General features: G+C 33.2%; 1 pseudogene; it reads right to left on the reverse strand.

Moving 5' to 3' along the window:
- Window positions 1-5,802: 5,802 nt before the first annotated feature.
- On the reverse strand, window positions 5,803-19,515 carry LOC114723602 (chaperone protein dnaJ 10-like; annotated as a pseudogene).
- Between the last annotated feature and the right edge of the window lie 25 nt (window positions 19,516-19,540).

The following is a 19,540-nucleotide window of genomic DNA, read 5'->3' on the forward strand; positions in this document are numbered from 1 at the left end:
GGGGGTTTTGACATCAAACATCGATAAAATAGAGTTGTGTTGTGAGAAGACACGGTAACGTCCAAGGAATGGATTTTCAATCTTAAAAATGTACGAAGGTTTTATCCGTCAATGAAGTGATGGAGATCATGGGGATAATCTTGTCCTTCTGCCTCTAAAAATATCTTTTCTCAACAATTTATGCTTGATTTTTGTTCAAAATAACAATTCGGATATATTGAACCGATATTTGTGGGGGGAAAAATGCAGTCGTTGACCACTACCAAAAAACTGTAACGTATGGTTGGGTTTGCCATGAGTTTGATTTACACAAATTATAAAACACAATTTAAACCTCTTCTGCCAACAAATTATACATAATTTAAACTTGATAAGTTAAACAGAAGATGAAAACTAACTTCCTTTTTTTTTTTTTTTCAATCCAGGAAAACATAAACTTATTGTCAAATGAGAAAGAACGCTCCTTTGCATCATTGTATTAATGGGCCGGATGGTCCAGTAAGGCAACTTATATTGTGGGCTAATGGGCTGAAATTTATTGGGCCGATTAACATCACTTGACCCAAATTAGGCTTCATTTAAGATGTGTGCGTCTACCAAAAAAAGGGGCAAAAAATATCTTTCAATACACGCACGCATGTATATTGTCTGAGGATTTATATAGCGAAAATCTCACCCAAAAAAAAAACCACTTGAATTGTAAAATTTCAAATCAAGAATTCCTACAAAAAAATTGTTGTTATTTGTGATATTTTTCTATTTACACGTATTAGACCCAAAAAAAGGAGATGTGGGGAAGGGTCCAATGAAAAAATAATAATACAGAGTGAAAGTGGCCAAATGGGTATGTATGAGTCTTTTGCCCCCCCAATCAATTTTCTCTCTCTTATAGCTTCAAACTCCATACAAAATTATAATCAAGTCTAAAAAAATTAATTGCTCATCTCCATGTGAGGAAAAAATTAAGACAACAACTCTTTTAGTTTAAATGATCCGCATACTTAAAAAATAAAAAGACTAATTGACGTCATTTCAAAAAAAAAGAAATAAGGGTAATTGTAACTAAAAACAATTTAAGTCAATCTTTTGTTTTTCACTTAACCTAACTATTGAACTAAAAACTCATTTGTCTCTACCATAAATCCAAGCTTTTTCCATCTAACTAGCTTTTTGGATCAAAATGCAGTTTGGGGCTTCTCCGACAAATCATTATTAAAAAAAAAAAAAAAGCCATGCCAAATAATTTACTCTAATACATGAAAAATATATGATAATTCCCCGTCAATTTTGTATAAGTTTAGCGGGGGGGTGTGTGTGTGTAGTACACAAATATAAGATGAGGATGAAAAGAGTAAAGCTCGTGCAGCAAGTAACTAATGTGGACATGTTCCAAACTGCGCCTTCCACATTACACATAGACACACACACATATAACCTATATATATCTATATATGTAACCATATATATGTTCCAAACTGCGTATTCTCACACATTAAGGTCCCAAATTGGACGATTATTATATATATAGAGAGAGGAGATGGCAATGGAGATTTAATTAGGAATCATCTTGTGGCGAGGCCTATAGAAATTTGGGGATGGATCGTATCTTCCATAATCTCCCCAGAGAAGCCTTTCGTGGTTGACTGCTATTTCTTCTTTGTTCTTCCATCTTCCCTGCCACGTCAAATATATGTGTGCAGATATGAATACAGATATTAACATATTCCTCAAAGTAAAAAAAGGAAAAGGGCAGTGTGTGTGTGTGTGTGTGTGTGTGTGTGTTGATAAATACAGCAAACTTCACCACTATACCTTGAAATGTCTTCATGAATTACGCACGGCACAGGAACTTCAAAATTATACCACTCTTGAGTTCTATATATATAATCTTTCATACAAAATGCATTATGCTAGAACTAAAAATAATTGAGAAGCCAAGTGTTTCTATAGCCTTTCAAAAATGAAAGCTATGTATATACGTCGTATGCACATATTAATAAAAAGAGAAAGCATTAAGGTGATGAGACAAAATTGAGCAAAAGGAATTGCAACTATAGATAATATATAGTTCTCAGACATACATACCTCTTCGACATGATATTCTGCATCCGACTTACTGACAAACTTGGATCCTCTTCCTGCAATTTTAATGCATTAAGCTCACCCACATAGGCCTCTCTCCCTCTCTCTCTCTCATACACACACATATCAAAAACTATAATTAAGCAAAAGAAGGAATATGATAAAGCAATAAAAAACTCATAAATTTTCCGCAAGCCAAGTAAAGCTAACCAAAGCTTAATTAATATGCACGTATATGCATTCGATAAGGTAAAATTCCACATTGTTTGTATCAGTTATGAGGAATTTTTTTTTGACTTGTATATATATCCACCTTGCTTTTAGCAGTGCAAGCATGTGTGTGAGAATGGGATCGTCAGAGGCTGATCAGAACCAAAAGCTGCAAATTGAAAGAAAGATACGAACCTGCAAAAGTAGTAGTGGAGAAAAGTGATGCAGAAATGAGGAGGAAGAAGAAAAAGCTGAACTTGTTGATGGTGATCAGAGGCATCATATTGAGAGGCATGAAATGGAATAAAGCTCTGAAACGAGAGAAGCAGAAGAGTGATCAGTGGATAGATGGATGTTTCGTATGTATAATATTTCCCAAAGGGAAGCAAACCCCAAAGGGAGGGCTTTGAAATCGACACAATGACACTTGTGCAAGCTGTTTAGTGCAATTTACTAATAAATTAAGCCACAGGGAAAAGGTAAAGGAAAGCACTTTGCTTTTGTTTTGGGGCACTAATGAAAGTACTGTTTTTAAGGTAGTGGGTTGATATATAAAATGCTTGAGCTTTGACCTTTCTGCAAATTATTGGGCTACTCCTTCATTATGCTTTACAACAAATCTTATTCTCTCATTTACCCAAATTACAGAAAAAGAAGCCCTGTTAGTTTTATTTTTGGCATGCCATTAATTTACCGATATTAATATCATCAAAATAAAATATATAAAAATTGAAGAGGGCCAAATTGTTATTGTTTCATATGTCATAATTAAGCAGTATAATTTATAACTTATGTTAGACGCTCTGCATGCATGGGAAAACACAATACTTTTCCATCAACACACACACACACACACACACACTAGCATCATAGGGTCAAAACAATTCATTTATTTTGAAACTAGAAATATTACAATAATATTATTCAAATATAGATAGTAGGTATTAAAATTAATTCAGTTAGATATTTATTTATCTCAATAATTAATAGTTAAGAAATCATATTTGTAACAGTTTTTTCCGGTGATTTAACTTAGAATAGAAGAAACATATACTCTTGCATACTTGCTAAAGACTCAAAAAGATATCATAACTGGAGAGTAAATTAATCTCTCACTCTTTCAATCATATGCTTAACTTAGACAGCAACTTTTATCATTATGACCAAAATGCACACGAATCTCTTCCAAGTTAAAATATGACGAATACACTCTCAAAGATGATACCAATTTCCATTATTTTCTGCAAAATGTAAAGCATTTTTTTTTTGCCTACAAAAATGTAAAGCACCATTAAAAGCATCTTGCGCACTTTATTTTCATGTTCACAGAACTATTCAAATATTTAGTACTCATATGATTATATAAACAACAAATTGAATTCTATTTTAATCAAAACAAATATAACTGCAATTTATCAATTGATATATATACAATAAAATCATAAAATGTATAGCGTGTTGCACTATTCACAAATCATGAATATCAAGGCTTAATCTTTTGAACTTTGTGCAATGTATGGAAGAATATTTCCAGTCGTTTTTCCCCCCAAAAAGTCGTAGTGCATGTTTCGATAAGTACTGTAGTCTTAAGATAATGGAGGATCATCTAATGTAATTTAGAAATATTTTCTTAAAAGAGGTGATCATAGAATACAAAATTCTTTTATTATAACGAGTAAGGAGACCAGTTTTTATAATAATTATGAGCCAAATTAAAAAGGGTGTGGAAAGAAAACTAGGAAGCATGCCTAGCTATGCATAAAAGATTAATAAATGAGGCTGGAAATGAGGGATTAGGTTGGCATAATAAAATAATTAAATGTGGAAGACAAAGTGCTTTCAATATGATCCTAAACGACAAGAACGAAGCACCAAATACCACTCTGGTGGAGAATAAAGGGATGCTATGTGATAACATTAAAACACACACAAACACGGTCTTCTTATCTTCTCCGTTTCTTTTTCCCTCAAAAGTAGTCTCTAAGGCTAGCATGCTTATCATTTTCTTGCAGCCTCCCTAATTCAAACATTATCATCTTAGCCTTTAAAAATTGCTCAACTCTCAACGCTAACCAAAAGGGTTGGTAATTTAGCATTGCCCATGTTGTGAGGAAGCACTTTGTTACTCATATATTATCTCTGATTTTAATCATAAGACTTTATTTATAAACTATAAACGAGATTTTATAATTAAGGCTGAAGGTAGTATATAATGTAAGGTTAACTGTATAATATAAAAGGTTTTGCTAATAGTGGACTCTATAATGTTGCATGCATGCTTCTAGAACAGTTAAATATCAAATTGTAGGGTGGGATGATTTGTCATCATAGCATAATAAAGCGTTAGTAATGTGGGTGAGAGTGCTCTTTTGCCATCATCACTAGTATTGCATATAGCGGACCTTTCTTATTTTTAAGTCGGGATGAATTTTATTTTATACCACTTCACTGAGATTTTCGCGAGATTTCAAATCACACTGTTATTTTAATTGCGTTTTATTTTTTCTTAAAAAGTTAATATTGAAAGAAGAATTAAATTGGGAAAATTCCAATTAAATCCATTTGAAATAGCAAAATTCTAATTTAAGCCTACACTTTTAACAAATTCTTAATTAGGCCAAGAGGCCTAATTGGGGATTTCTAAATGTTGTTAAAAGACCAAAATGCCCTTCATAATTAAAAAGCCTAATTTTAGTTTTAATTCTTTTAATTGAATTTAACTAACATGTTTTTTCTTTAAACATTATCACATGAAAATTTGGCCAAAAACATTATAATATAAAAAAAAGAAAAATCACGATTATAGCCAATAAAAAAAATTGAAACTAAGAAAGCCCACGTCCTCATTAGTAAATCTACTAGAATAATTAAAACTAAAATCAGATTTACACCTACATATTCAATTTTCCTTTTTTATTACAAAGAGGCATTCCAGTCTTTCAGCAACATTTGAAAATCCCTAATTAAGCCTCTTAGCCTAATTAGGAATTCATTAAAAGTATAAGCCTTAATTAGAATTTCATTATTTCAGATAGATTTAATTGGGATTTTTCCAATTAAATTTGAGTAAGGCTTGCGTTGTTAATGATCAATGTCCAATAATTAGATTAGTTCACCCCCGTTATGCCCACTTAAGAATTCCTGTCTAAATGTATCTCACTTTAATTGAAAGTTCTATTGAGAGTCCAGACTAATTTAGATGGAACCTAGTAAAGTCACAAAAGATAGCAAAGCTTTACCTCCAGGTTTTTAACATTACTACATTCTCAGAACTCAAATTAAAAGCCTCCAATTAAACTAGTAAAATCCCACAATTAGTGATGATCTGATAGCGTACGGGATGAGTAGGGTAGTAAATAATGCATAGTGCAAGTCCTTGACACCCAATCATCCAATTGAATGTATTTTTTAAAGTGATATGGTCGGTATTACCTACCTCAGAAAAATTGTTTATTAATAATATGAAATAAAAAGTAGCCCTTCAATAATGTAAAGTTACATGCTAAGATATAAGAATATCAATACCAACATATATAAAATATTCAAAAAGAGTCTCACTATTATTTACCTTAGGCTTCATACAATGCACGGGGCCCACATCTAGTGTAACCCTAAAAATAAAACGACACTTAATTCTAGTCCAATCTACAAGTCAAATCGCATACCAGGCTCCCCCGCGACCGCTCAGGAACTAAATAAATCCAACAAACTCTGATACAGGACTGTGATGACCCAAAAAAGAAAAAAATTTACATGCCATGCACATATACTAATAGCGTAAGAAATAAATCAACTCAACACAAAACACTATATTGAACACAATGAACATGAAGCACCATTCCCATTATCTCCACAAAGCACCAAAGTGACTATGATGATGAACCTGCATCTCCAGTTCCGGCACTTTCATGGCGGAGACTGTTTTCTCTACTGTAAGGAGCCTTGCACCCTGAAGTGAAAATGAAGCACCCTTAATTATATATAAACAAGATAACGAAGCTGATTATTGAAATGACTGATCCAAGCTCAATTAGAACACTCTTCTTGCAGAGTCGCACAAGTCACTGTAAACTCGTAAAGGCAATATTGCAAATCATCACATAAAACTTACTTGGAAGACAGCTCCTAACTTCTTCAAGGCTTTAGCCCGTTGTTTCAACACGTCTCTGGACACGCTAGGATCTTTAAGAACCTGAGAACAATAACAGGTGCGAGAATGGTCTTTGTGAAATCTTGCAAGTAATTGATGCCTTAAAATAAGTAACTGTTAGCACAATGTTTACACTTCGGCTGAAATGTAACTAGCGATTACCAGCACTCAATACACTCAATATACTTAATCAAATCACTAACATTATGATTGCTTGATCGTTTAGGGCTATTAACCTCAACACTAAAAAGAGTGCACAAGTGCCTATATGATGAATTCCTGCACCTTTGTTCTTTCAGCATCATCTTCTGGTAGGTTGATAAATGAATGATGTGCAATGAGTTTTTAGTTTAATCATTCTGAACCTAATAATGTGAGTTTGACATCAAAGATATAGCACATGTTGGGCCGGCCCAGCAAGCGAAGACATGCTTGAAATATTTCACTTTTGCAACATGCAACTTTTCTGGAAGTCATTAGCCAGCAGACAAATATAACATTCTCAAGCGACAGAAAGCTTCAAACTAACACTTACAGCCTGGCAAACATGTGACAGAGTTGTTTCGATATCAACCACATTGATCTGCCAAAGGAATTAATCATAGCATCCTTCTTATCTTCCATAGCTTTTAGTATATTTTCTTCTTTGTTTTCTCCATCATCTAGCTTCTTCTTCAGCTCATCTTGTATTTGAATTAAGGACACGGCGCCTACAAACAGAGCTCAAATTCATTAAAACCTCCACAAATATTTGAAAAGACCTAGATACTTTTCACTGGGTAGGATATCCAGATGTTAATTAATCTATTACCTGAAGCTGCCATCACTTGTGACTTTATCATATGTCCTTTACCTCTAACCCACTCTGCCAAAAAAGGAACTTTCATATACCTCATGTCCTTTCCCAGCTCTTTTGCAGCCTTTCGTGTGTAGATATAGCCAATTGTATGCAGCATGGCCTCGCCAAAAGCTGAACATGAGCTATAAGTTAAATAAAAATACCAGGTAAAGGAACTCTAAGCATAATTTTTAGAGCAGGGCTCTAATATCATGAAAATTTTCAGAGATCTTCATCATCAATGAAAATTATATCTCATGGTAGCAAGCCGTGCAAATATTTAATGGATGATGGCCACTAAGCCAGCAATTCAATCCCAAGAATCTACGAGCAAACATGGACAGATAAAGTTGACTAAAAATTTGTTAATAACAGGTTCAAATCATAACAAATATCATCAGCGACAGCAAATATCCTGTGATTCCCAGTTTCAGATAAGCATGCATTGGAGCATGGATACAAAGAAGTATTTATAAGATTTATATAAACTTTCCAAATTGACAGATCGTCCTAGAAAAGGGGCCATTGGTTGAATTGAAGTGTAAATGGGAAAACTCACCAGCTTGAGAAAGACGGCGTGCTTCTGAATTTGCCCATTTGTGAACTCATCTACTTGACCATCGACAAATGGTTGCAGGCGATCTTTCAAAGTTGCAATGAGCTTTTCTTCCCTTTCCTTCTGCCATTTCTATGGCAACAAAAGTAGGAACAGCTTCAGCTACTAGAAGATGGGAAGAACAGAGTGCGGAAACAGGGAGTGAGGAACTCAATTAAAGCACTAGGAAAAGACATGTACTTTCATCTTTTTCTTGAATTATTTGCCTACGAGTTTTCAGGATCATGTGTGTCTTCCTCCTCCTCACTTCTATAGATGCCAGAGAAGCCAGTGCAAGTTCTCCAACATATTCTTCAAAATACTCACTTCCAAAAAGCATTCCAAATACAGCTGCAGGATCAATCATGCAATCTCTGCACAGAATAATAGTAATAAGACGAAGAAGTAAGCTTATTATTATACTTGTTTTCTTTGTTGACAAAGAAATTTAAAACCAAATGTTGCACACTGAGTTTCATTAAAAGAAATTCAAAAGAAATTATCATTAGCAGTTAGGCAAAACTCCTGGACATTAGGTTCTTCGCCAAAATTTTAAAATTTTACTGCAGCTACTTGGACATAACGATATTAAATTATATTTCAGCCCTCAGCAAACTGCTCTTAACCTAAACAGCCCTCATACTGAAAATACCCAGTTAATTTTTCTTTCTTATATAAAAGCTAGAACAAAAGTAAGCATCATCAGATCAATTTGTTACAAATACTATTTCGCAACAGAAGAAAACAATGAGAAAAGGAAGTGTCACTGAAGAAGATGAAACAAATAATTAAAAAGTTTCATTTTGAATACATGGATTTCAGCTTCAAGCTGCAAAGACAGAACTTCAGCAAACGATAAGATACTCACAAACTTTGATTATTTTTCAATTATAGATGGTTGTTAAAACTTACTGTGGCACTCCTGCCTTTCCATTCTTATCATATGCTCACGCTTCTCAGGATCACTCAAAACTGGTAAGCCTCACCAAGTACCTGAGCATGGATACCACATTTTAAAATATATTGAGGGGTGGAGGAATGGGTTTGAAAGATAGAAGAGATCAAAGGCTTGTGGAAGAAAACTGGTGATGAAATAAGTTAAACATTCCTGTTTATAGGTCTTGAGCTACCTTTCCAATCAATCCAACCCATGGAAGAAAAAATCGTTACTTACATAAAATTTGAACAAAAAACACTATAGAATTCCTTCTAACACCACAAAAGTGTACTCTTTTGAAAAGGGAAAAATTGCCTTCCCACTGCAGGGCAGAACTTTACCAAATCTAGTAGTAACAATCACCAAATCATAACTGTTTCACATAATATATGTAGTAACAATATACTCAGAACTTTATCCTTAAGTAAATAGTTTTGTTAATAACCATCAGTGCCATCAAATCTCTAAGAAGCGAAAAGTCTGTGCATAAGATGCATTCATTAACATACCTGAAAATTTTCTGCAGCCTTAGGATCTCCAGGATTTTTACTCTGGATGTACTACCCTGCCTGCAAAGACAATAAAATGGAAACAAAACGTTCTAATGACGCAAGAACAGTGCTTATGTTTAAAATAATAGTGATAATGATAATAATAATGGGAAAAGATGAAGGGAACCAACAGGATAAAGATGGTATTTCTACACACTCAAACTAAAATTAAGAACAAAAGACCCTTTTTCGTCTTTTACTTGTCTTCAGCTGACCAAAGTTCATGCTCCCAACATGGAAAATAACTAGACGTTTCCAAGGAGAATGCATCAGAAGGTGACTAGCTGACTGATAGTCTGGATCAGAAGCGCACAGCAAGCTACCATCTAATGGATGCATTTACAGGAAGAATAAGAGGACTAGACAAGATCATAAGCTCATTATTGCCTGCGCATTATATTGAGCTCAGAATTCTCATATAACTCGATCTAAAAGAAATTGTAAAAGTCAAATAAGTGAACAAAAACCGCATAATTTAACTATTTGAGAGTCTCCGTTTAATGAAAGAACTGAAATGATTGTCCAGCTGCTTCCATAATACACTACATTACTTGCGCACATGGACCATATCGGGTAAATTAGAAGCCTGCTCAAATCTCAATTCTGTACTCATATATACTTTTCAAATACACAAACACGATTAAAATTATTACCTTCACGTAGTAGGCCTTCTTGATCTCTGCAGGGGATGCGTCAACCTTAACGCCTATATGTCGTAGTATGTGGTGTCTTTCCCATAGCTTGATTTGATATTTGAATCGCGATTCACAGTCTTATAAGCGAATGAGGAAAACACACTCAATCAGATAGAACCATGGTTTCATATCATACCGTACTATTTTAATCGTTATATAACAATGACATTAGCAGTTTTGAGCAGTACCAAAGCTGAAGACAAATTATCAACAAAGTAAAAATTACCCCAAAAAAAAATCGACAAGACGTTGAGTAAAGAAAGAGACATGCCGATTATAGCGAAGAGGGAGAGCAAATCACACTGAACGCAAAGCTCCTGGTGCAGATGATGATAATTCTCTCTTTGTTTGTGTTCAAGCAAATTACAAAGCAGCGGTAGACAAACGACGGAACGAGATTGGAATGGTAGATCCGTTTGCAGAGGAAACGGCCGCTTTTCAAATATGGCCGTGAAGGAAACTTCTGTTCTTGGCGCTTTTTTTCGTTTTTTCACCTACCTTTTTCCCCTTCATATGAGTGACAGTGAGACATTTACTTTTGTTTTATTTTTATTTTAATCTAAATTATATATTTTTAATTTATTTTATTTTTTATTTAATTTTTTTCTTAAGATAGTCTTTCTAATAATAGTAGTTCTAACCAAACTTTATTAGCAAGGATATTTTTAGGAAATATAACAATCTATTTATTACAAATAACTAAACTAACTTACTTTTTTAATCTCTCAAATTAGTCAACTAATTTTTAATTTATAATTCAACTCGGACAGTAATTACTAACATATTGATGATTCTTTTCACAGAGCCTGTACACCCCCAGCCGATGGATCTTCACAAAATAAAAAATATATTTCTTGACCGGAGAACAAGAAAAGATTATACTACTTACAAGTTACAAAGGAATGATAGAATTTTAGTTATTTATATAAAATTTTTCTGGTCCGTATGAAAGGTCCTACATGTAGTATCCTTACATTTAGACCAGTAGTTAAATTTCGTATTGATTATTTATATATGATATTAATAGGGGCTTAACTTAGTACAATATATTTTTCAAAAAATGGACGACACTTGGTCAATTTTTTTTTTTTTTTTTGCCACACTTGGTCAATTTCTTGACACGTTTGTTTCATCGTGATGTACACATGGTTACAGAGGAGGCGTGAAATGACTGTCTGTTAGAGCGCGTACACGAGGCCGAAGACAACACGCATTACGTGTTTACAAGCTAAGCAAAGTCGAGGAAATCAGATCGGGGATTGTGGAGTAGTCAGGTTCACATATTGTTCTGCATTAGTAGTATAATGACAAAAAGGAAGTGCTTTGTGAAATAAAATATATTTTGTCAGTTGTATGAAAAATAGATTATATATTTTTTGTGTTAGCTCAGCTGACATTTTTTTTTTTGTTAGACATGAATATCTTCTTATTGGTGGAGGAAGTCATGTTTGAAGTATTGTCAAATACTAAATAGATATATCTCTTAATAAGAATTTGAATTTTGATTCATCACATTAATTAACCTGGTTGCTGACAAATAATATATCTGGGTGGAGGTAAAGGGCCGTTGGTAGGCCTCAATCATATCCAGTTCAGCCCATTACTATCTAATCCCAAGAGTAGTAATATCTAGGGCTCAAAGCCCATCAAAATTTTCTTTCAGCCCACAAGTTCACGCCATTACCACGTAAGAAACCTACCTTAAAAAAGTCAATTTGCCAATGCATGCTTTTGTTAGGCCCAGGGGACATGGACACTACGTTTGATTTCAATCAATTCTTCTGATGCTCTGAGTTCGATTTCCATTACGAAAAAGATGTTTCGTTTTCCAAGTCATGAAGATCCTGATATATATCCCAAAAGCTTTCTCACCCCCAAAAAAAAAAGAAGAAGAAGAAGAAGAGAAAACAAAAAGTAATATCTCAAAAGTTAAATGTTAGGAAACAAACATCCATCCCGACTTTATTTTATCCAGTTCGATCTCGCTGGAAGCACACGAGGGGGACAGTGACCTGAAAACCTCCCTCTTTTTCTGAGAGCAGATAAGGAAAAGTAAGATGTTACTGTTAGAGTTTTCTCTTATTACGTAACTTGATAAAGGCGAGAAATCGATGGTATTGACTAATAATATCTGCAAAATTTGAATCCTCTAGAGCTCGGCTATTTTGATGTGCAGGAATATAAGACGATGTTGGGCAGAACAGTCTAGAGAATTCATGGTCATATATACATATAGACAAGAATCCGAAGCCTGGCGAAAAAGGAGAGAGGCCAAACTGATCAGAAAAACTGAGAAGAAACCTTTTCAAGGAAGGCAGCCAAATGGGAGCAGGCATTAAGTAGGCTTCTCATCTCATCTCATCATCTTCCATTCCTCACAAACAGATGTCATGTGAACTCATTTCTCTCTCTAAAAGTAGACTTCATCATATATCCACTTTATACACACACACACACACTCACACCTGTCCCTAATCAGCTCTCCTTTGCCTCATTTCTTTTCTATCAATATCTAAGGACCATGCATCCTTCTTTTTCCTCTCCCCCCCACGCGCTTACTATACTTGCCACAAGTCCTTTCAGTTTTTCACATCAAACTATTTAACTCATTTAACAAATTGAGAAAAGTCAAATAATTTAGTTAACTATAATACATGTGATCTCTCCGAAACAGTATCATCATGTATAACATTAGATTATATATTAGTTTTGTAAGCTGGGTAATTATGATTTGGGAAGAAATGATAAATACAAATTAATCAGGAGAATTGAGATATTTTATGTCGGATCAAATCCAATCCAACTCCTCAATCAATCTCCTATATCCGATATGGGAGCCAGGATGGGGCATGATATGGTATCAAATTATTATATTGACTTCAGTTAATCTGAAACAAGTGCGGTGGGACTTTAACGGTGGATCCCAATCAATGAGTTGTACAATTGTCTGAATACAGATCACTGATGATATGAGCCCGCACATAACTTCTATAGCGTCCCCATTACTGAATCTGAATAATTTTAATAAGATTTGCTCGCCCGTGTCTCTTCACAAACACCCACCCACTAATCACACAGACAATGCACCGACTCTGGGACAATTGGTCACTAAATAAAGTGCTTTATCGTGTTTAGAAATCTGTGTGTTTCTCTCTAGCAGAATAAAAATGGAATGGCATATATATATATATGTATCTATATATATATATATATTAATACTGTGTGTATGATGTAAACCTGCGGCTCTCTGCTGGCCACTGAATTGCTTCTGTTTAAGTAAATATGTCAAATATCCCATAATTAATGGATGCCATGCATTGCACCGAATATATTGGGGGATGGGGTGGAATCTCTGGTTCAATCAAAATCAGGTGACGCACAGAATATGATTCCTTTTAATCCACAATTTCAATCCATTTTCCAAAGTCTATGCTTAGCTGCAAGATAATCTATATAAATAAAGTGAGAAGTATAATAAATGAAAAGGTTCTAGCATTCATCATATATAGATATTATATATTCATATCATGGCCGTATATACAAATTAATATCATCACACTATATATCGCAAAACTTTTGAGTTTCGTGTTTATATTTAACACAAGCTTTTGGCACGTATCAAACACAGAATCCTCTGTGAAAGTGACTGCTTGCTTTATTAAATGATCGAAATTACTTCTTTTTTCCTTTCAGTTTCTCCTACCTTCAATTTTATTCTTTTTATTCCACCGCATTATAATTGCAATATATATTATGTATTCCAATGCCCACTGAACTTATCGTTCTTTTATAGTGTTTGTGTGCATGAGGAAATATTCTTCTCTCCATTCGGAAACCCACAGTTGGAGGAATATATATATATATATATATATATGTATATATGTATGTATCGGTATAAGAGTTCTTCCAAAGTGAAACATATATAACTAAGAAATGAAAGGAAAGAATCGTTTCAATATAATATAATATCGCATTACATATATATATAAGGAGTAGTTATTATTCTTTGGTGCAAGTTATTAAATTGCAGATAATTAACTTACGGACAATATATATGATCCTTTTCAAAGTTCTAAATTATTCTCCTAAATTATTCTCTCGAACTTAATCCGTAGAAATATACAAACATTACATATACGCCAATAATATTACCAGCATTAATTAATTAATAGCCATCAAAAGGCCTGATGGGTCCCTTCAGCTTTCTGCATTTTCCAAAATTCTGCAACTCAATATATATATGTATTGGTTCTGCTGTGTGCGTTAGCACGCATACATACATACATTACATACACACATATATCTTTAATCTTGTGTCACAGACATTTCACAGTGGGAACAGCTATTGAAAAACTAGCTATATCTTTCTTCCTCTGTTTCTATCGTTTCTCTCTTTTCTAGTAGCTTTTTTGGATTATTATATGCAAATGGGATAAGTGGATATGTTTTTGAGACTATTGTGGATATATATATAGAGATGAAACCGACTGCCCCTTGCAATTCGCTGAACTAATCATGGCTGCTTCTTTCTCTCGTTTAGCCGCCAGAAAGAGTCATATCAGGGGCTTGAATTATTCGTATACAGTCAATATAAGCCTTCTTTACTTTACAATATCTATATATATATATATATATATATATAGTGATCGAGAAGCAAATCACACTTAGCAGATTTAAATGAGTTTGATATCTAATGCATTAATTGCTTTGTCTAATAAGAGCGTCCTTATGCTTTACCCCCTCCACCACGCCTAACTCCATTCTCATTGTCTCTTGAAGTTGATTCTTATCTCTCACCTAATTTAGTTGCTATTGGGAAAAAAAACAAGGATACAAATCTAGATATATATATATATATATATATCATTTATACTACAATCTACTTAAATAATCCAATCACAGACTTGCTAATATTTTTTCCGGAAAAAATGTCATTAAAATTTTTACGAGGAATAATTAACCAACTAATTAGGATTTACGACTCAGCGCTCGGTTACGACAAAAAGGCAGAGCCGCTAAAACTCACCACGACAACGACGTACTTAATCATCGCTGGCCACTAAAAATTTATCACCCAAATCATTTTTTTTGTTGGGACATAATGAAATTCGTCAAAATAAATAAATTAATACTAGGTCCTTAATATAAGACCCTGTTTGACTTTTTGTTTGGTCCTAATTATAAGACCCCAATCCATTTTGTCTTTCATATTTATGCATTTTTTTCCAAGATAGTCCTTCTAATAATGATAGTTCTAGCCAATACACTTAATGAGCAAGGATATTTTAGGAATGACAAAATTTATTTATTACAAATAACTAACTTAACTTACTTCCTTAATCTCCTCAAATAAGTCAACTGGGTCTTATAATTAGGACCGGAGGTAGTAATAATAGTACTTGTCGTGATGAAGAGGTTGGGCGTGTAAATTTGGTGTATTCCCTGGGCATGCAAAGTCGTGGGATGGCATATTTGGCATTTCAAAGGTAAGCTGGGTGGGAGACTCTTGAAAAAGATAATTAATTATTTATGAAGAGTTAGAGTTGCGTAAGTGTTCACGAAACCACCATAAAATATATACTCCTCCGGTCCTAATTATAAGACCCAATTGACTTATTTGAGGAGATTAAGGAAGTAAGTTAAGTTGGTTATTTATAATAAATAAGTGTTGTCATTCCTAAAATATCCTTGCTAATTAAGTATATTGGCTAAAACTATCATTATTAGAAGGATTATCTTAGAAAAAATGCATAAATATAAGAGACAAAATGGATTGGGTCTTATAATTAGGACCAAATAAAAAGTCAAATTGGGTCTTATAATTAGGACCGGAGGAGTATATATATATATATATATATGTGAAAATGTCTCATGAGTTCGTGAGTTGTGACCAACAACAATGACAGCTTTCGACTCCTGACAACGTTCTTTGGTATCTTGTGCAGGGAAACAAAAAAATTTGTGGTATTAACTCAATCACCTGTTTGAGTTTGAGTTGATTGAAGATTCTTCCTTCATTATTTTGCTTTTGTTTGTTTCCTTTCTTTCTTTCTTTTTGTAATTTAAAGATATTGACAAGTGCAAACGTCGTTGGAATAATCTCCAGAAATCTACCCCCTTCCACTTCCAGTCTCTTGGAAACTCTAGTTGGATTCCATTAATAATATCCCCTCCGATTCCTTTAGCGTTACATGATCTAGGGTTTGTATATGTTTGATTTTTAATATTTTCTTATTTTATGTAAATATTCTCAAAAAAAAAAATAATTATTATTATTATATCATGATTCTCTAAAAACGCCTCAAATTCGAGATTTTCAGGCTTAATCTTCCGTTTACGAATTCCACTTATTGATCTCAACAAAATTACATATGCTAATAGTACTAATATAATTAACACTAACTTGTTCCAATCTTTATTGTAAAAAGAGGAAGAGAAATATTATATAAAGAAGCACGGCTTTTCATAAAAGCATGGCTAATTAATAACGTAAGATAGCATATGTTGTAGCCCTCATGTTTCCCTTGGGGATTTAATTAACACCACAAGATTTTTATAAAATATATATATATATATATATATTGCACGTGCTACAAGTTTCTTGTGAAATATTGACGTGAATTCACCGTTAATTAAATTAGTCTTATGTTTTAAATAATTCACACATCATTTATTTCACAAATTGTATCATTAGATCAAAAACTTTTATCGTCAAAGCATCGTCATTCCAGCAAACATCAATATATATAGCAGTATAATAATACTAATATAATATATATATATATATATATAAATTAAGCTTTTATTGTGCGAGTAAATGTGATAGTGTGACTTGGCATTGAAAAGGAATATGATACAGTGTGGTAAAGGTCACATAACTTAAAAAGTATAGAGTATATGGATAATTCAAAATTGAGCACGACCTTTTTCTAGATAATGGACTTTTCGTGGACAAACATGGTTGGTCTGGAAACTTTTTTCCAGCACGTGCTTATAATTCTAATTTCATCAATGGAATTTAACCCTCTAAAGAAATAATATTTTGTTGTGAGTTGAAATTTTTATGGTTGTATTAAATGAATCCCACGGCGAGCTCACTCACCTTGCTCATAGTCATATGTCTGCAGTCTCGTTTTGACCCAAACGGGAGCTTCCAGGAAATTGCTGCGGCAGCCTTGCCTTTAAACAAAGCTGTAATTTTGTTTACTTGTTAATTTTGCTTTTCTCTTCTTCTTCTTCGTGTTTTTTTTCTTTTTCACTTTTGCTCAGGCTTTTTTTTTTTTTTTGCAAAAAAAGAACAGACCTGTTTTTCTTTTCAGACAAGTCGAACCCCACTTGAGAGGCAAGAAAAATTGTATTCTTTTATTTGATTACATTGTTTGATTTACATATATAACTAGTGTAAAATAAAACAGATAAAAACTATCAAGTAATACTACCTCCGGTTCTTATTATAAGACCCCATTTGACTTTTTGTTTGGTCCTAATTATAAGACCCCAATCCATTTTGTCTCTCATATTTATGTATTTTTTTTCAAGATAATCCTTCTAATAATGATAGTTCTAACCAATATACTTAATTAGCAAGGATATTTTAGGAATGACAACACTTATTTATTACAAATAACTAACTTAACTTACTTCCTTAATCTCTTCAAATAAGTCAACTGGGGCTTATAATTAGGACCGGAGGTAGTATATACAAGTAAAGTTTTATTTACATGTCTTGATTTTTAAATTATATGGGAAGTTTTATTCCGTTGACTGGATTCGATTTTGTTTTTTTAACCATGAGAGAAAATTTTTGTTATTATTATATTAAAAGAGAAATGGAGAAACAGAAGAAGAATAAAAAAAGAAGAAGAGAGTAACTGTCATGGAAATTAATTTGCAAACTATCAAAGTAATAGGAGTTGAGTTGTTTAATAAAGGTTTAAATTATGAAAATAACGCGGTAGGATGGTCCCCATATTATAGCATTATATTGCCTTATAAGTCAGCTCCTTGTCTTCTCTGGTTTTGGTGCAATCTCATCCTTCCGATTATATTTTCACAACAGGATCAGCTTCGATTTAATTTCAATCCAGGTTCTTGTTCTCAGTAATCTATCCATCCATATAGTGATTTTCTAATTCAATTATATATGTCACATCAAATTTGAGCTAACCTACTTTTTTAAGTGGGTTGGTGGGTTTAAAAAAAAAAAGTGACCAAAAAAGAGTCAATGTTAAACAAGGCATATAACCCACATGTTGGCATGTTTGACATCCGAATTTAAAAGAAAAAAAAAATTCTCGTGGTTTTTGAATGTGAATGGTAATATGTTTCTTTATTTGTTAAATTAAACATGTAGAAATATTAATATAAAGCATATTATGTTTTCTTATAAGAATTGAAACCATACGGTGCAAATTATGGAAAATGCGTCTGGTTTTAAAGTGGGTTGTGTAAATTATATCGGCTGGTTTTACGCATTTAAAAAAATATCGTACCTTATATGAAAAATATGCCTAGCTCTTGTGAGCCTACCAGTCTATGGAACAGGGCACGTGCGATCTGACTCACATGGAATTGACTGATACATCCCCTGAACCCGAATTTTCTATTTGATTCGAGGGAAATAAAAAGAGGCAAGACCGTGGGATATTTTAATAAGTTTGATTTAAAATAAATATGTATAAATAGGATTACGATGATAACTTGATTTTTTTCTATTTTTTAAAATTAAATCCATCATAACTTTTCCTGTCCGCTTCTCTATTTTATTTCAGGGGAAATGTTTTGAAATAAATAAATCAGACTTCAAAATATATAAGCTAACGTAGCGGCAAACAAGGCCGGAGAGTCCACAGGCGCAGTGAACTTTTTGGGAGATAGATAAATGAGAGACACACACAGCAAACACGTGTTTGGGTGTCGTACCTGTTTCCCCATTTTTTTTAAAAAAATAATAATTCAATTCATTATTATTTATGAGGAGAATAGTAGACGATCACTTGCGCACCCTCCCCCTCCCATTCACTTGTCCCTTTCCTCTGCTGCTTCTTAATTATGTATTTTGGACTTTCCCCTCTTTCAAATCCAGTATTTAGTATTTACTCGCCTATAAATACCCGTATATTCATATTATGACGTATATTCCTTCAAAAAATTATCAATGTAAAACCGGCCATAAAGGACAAGTTTTCTAATTTTTTACTTATCATTTAAAATCTTTTACACATTAAATTAACAAATTTTCATAAAATAAACTTAAAGATTACTAAATTCCAGATCTGACATTCTTATAAAAAATATGTTAAATGTAGGAAATAATTATAATTTGAGTTTTACTAGATTTTCATTTTTTTTTTGTAAAATTTAATAAACACACCCACGGATCATAAATCATAACCTATCCAAGTTCCATGCACAACTAGTATTTTAACTAGCTCAAGACCTTCATCTTCTCAATCATTCACGTCTCAGAAGCAAGCAATCTC

This window comes from Neltuma alba, unplaced genomic scaffold (genome assembly GCF_004799145.2).
Source record: "Neltuma alba isolate B1F8T4 unplaced genomic scaffold, ASM479914v2 tig00012148_pilon, whole genome shotgun sequence".
In the NCBI taxonomy this organism is placed as follows: domain Eukaryota; kingdom Viridiplantae; phylum Streptophyta; class Magnoliopsida; order Fabales; family Fabaceae; genus Neltuma; species Neltuma alba.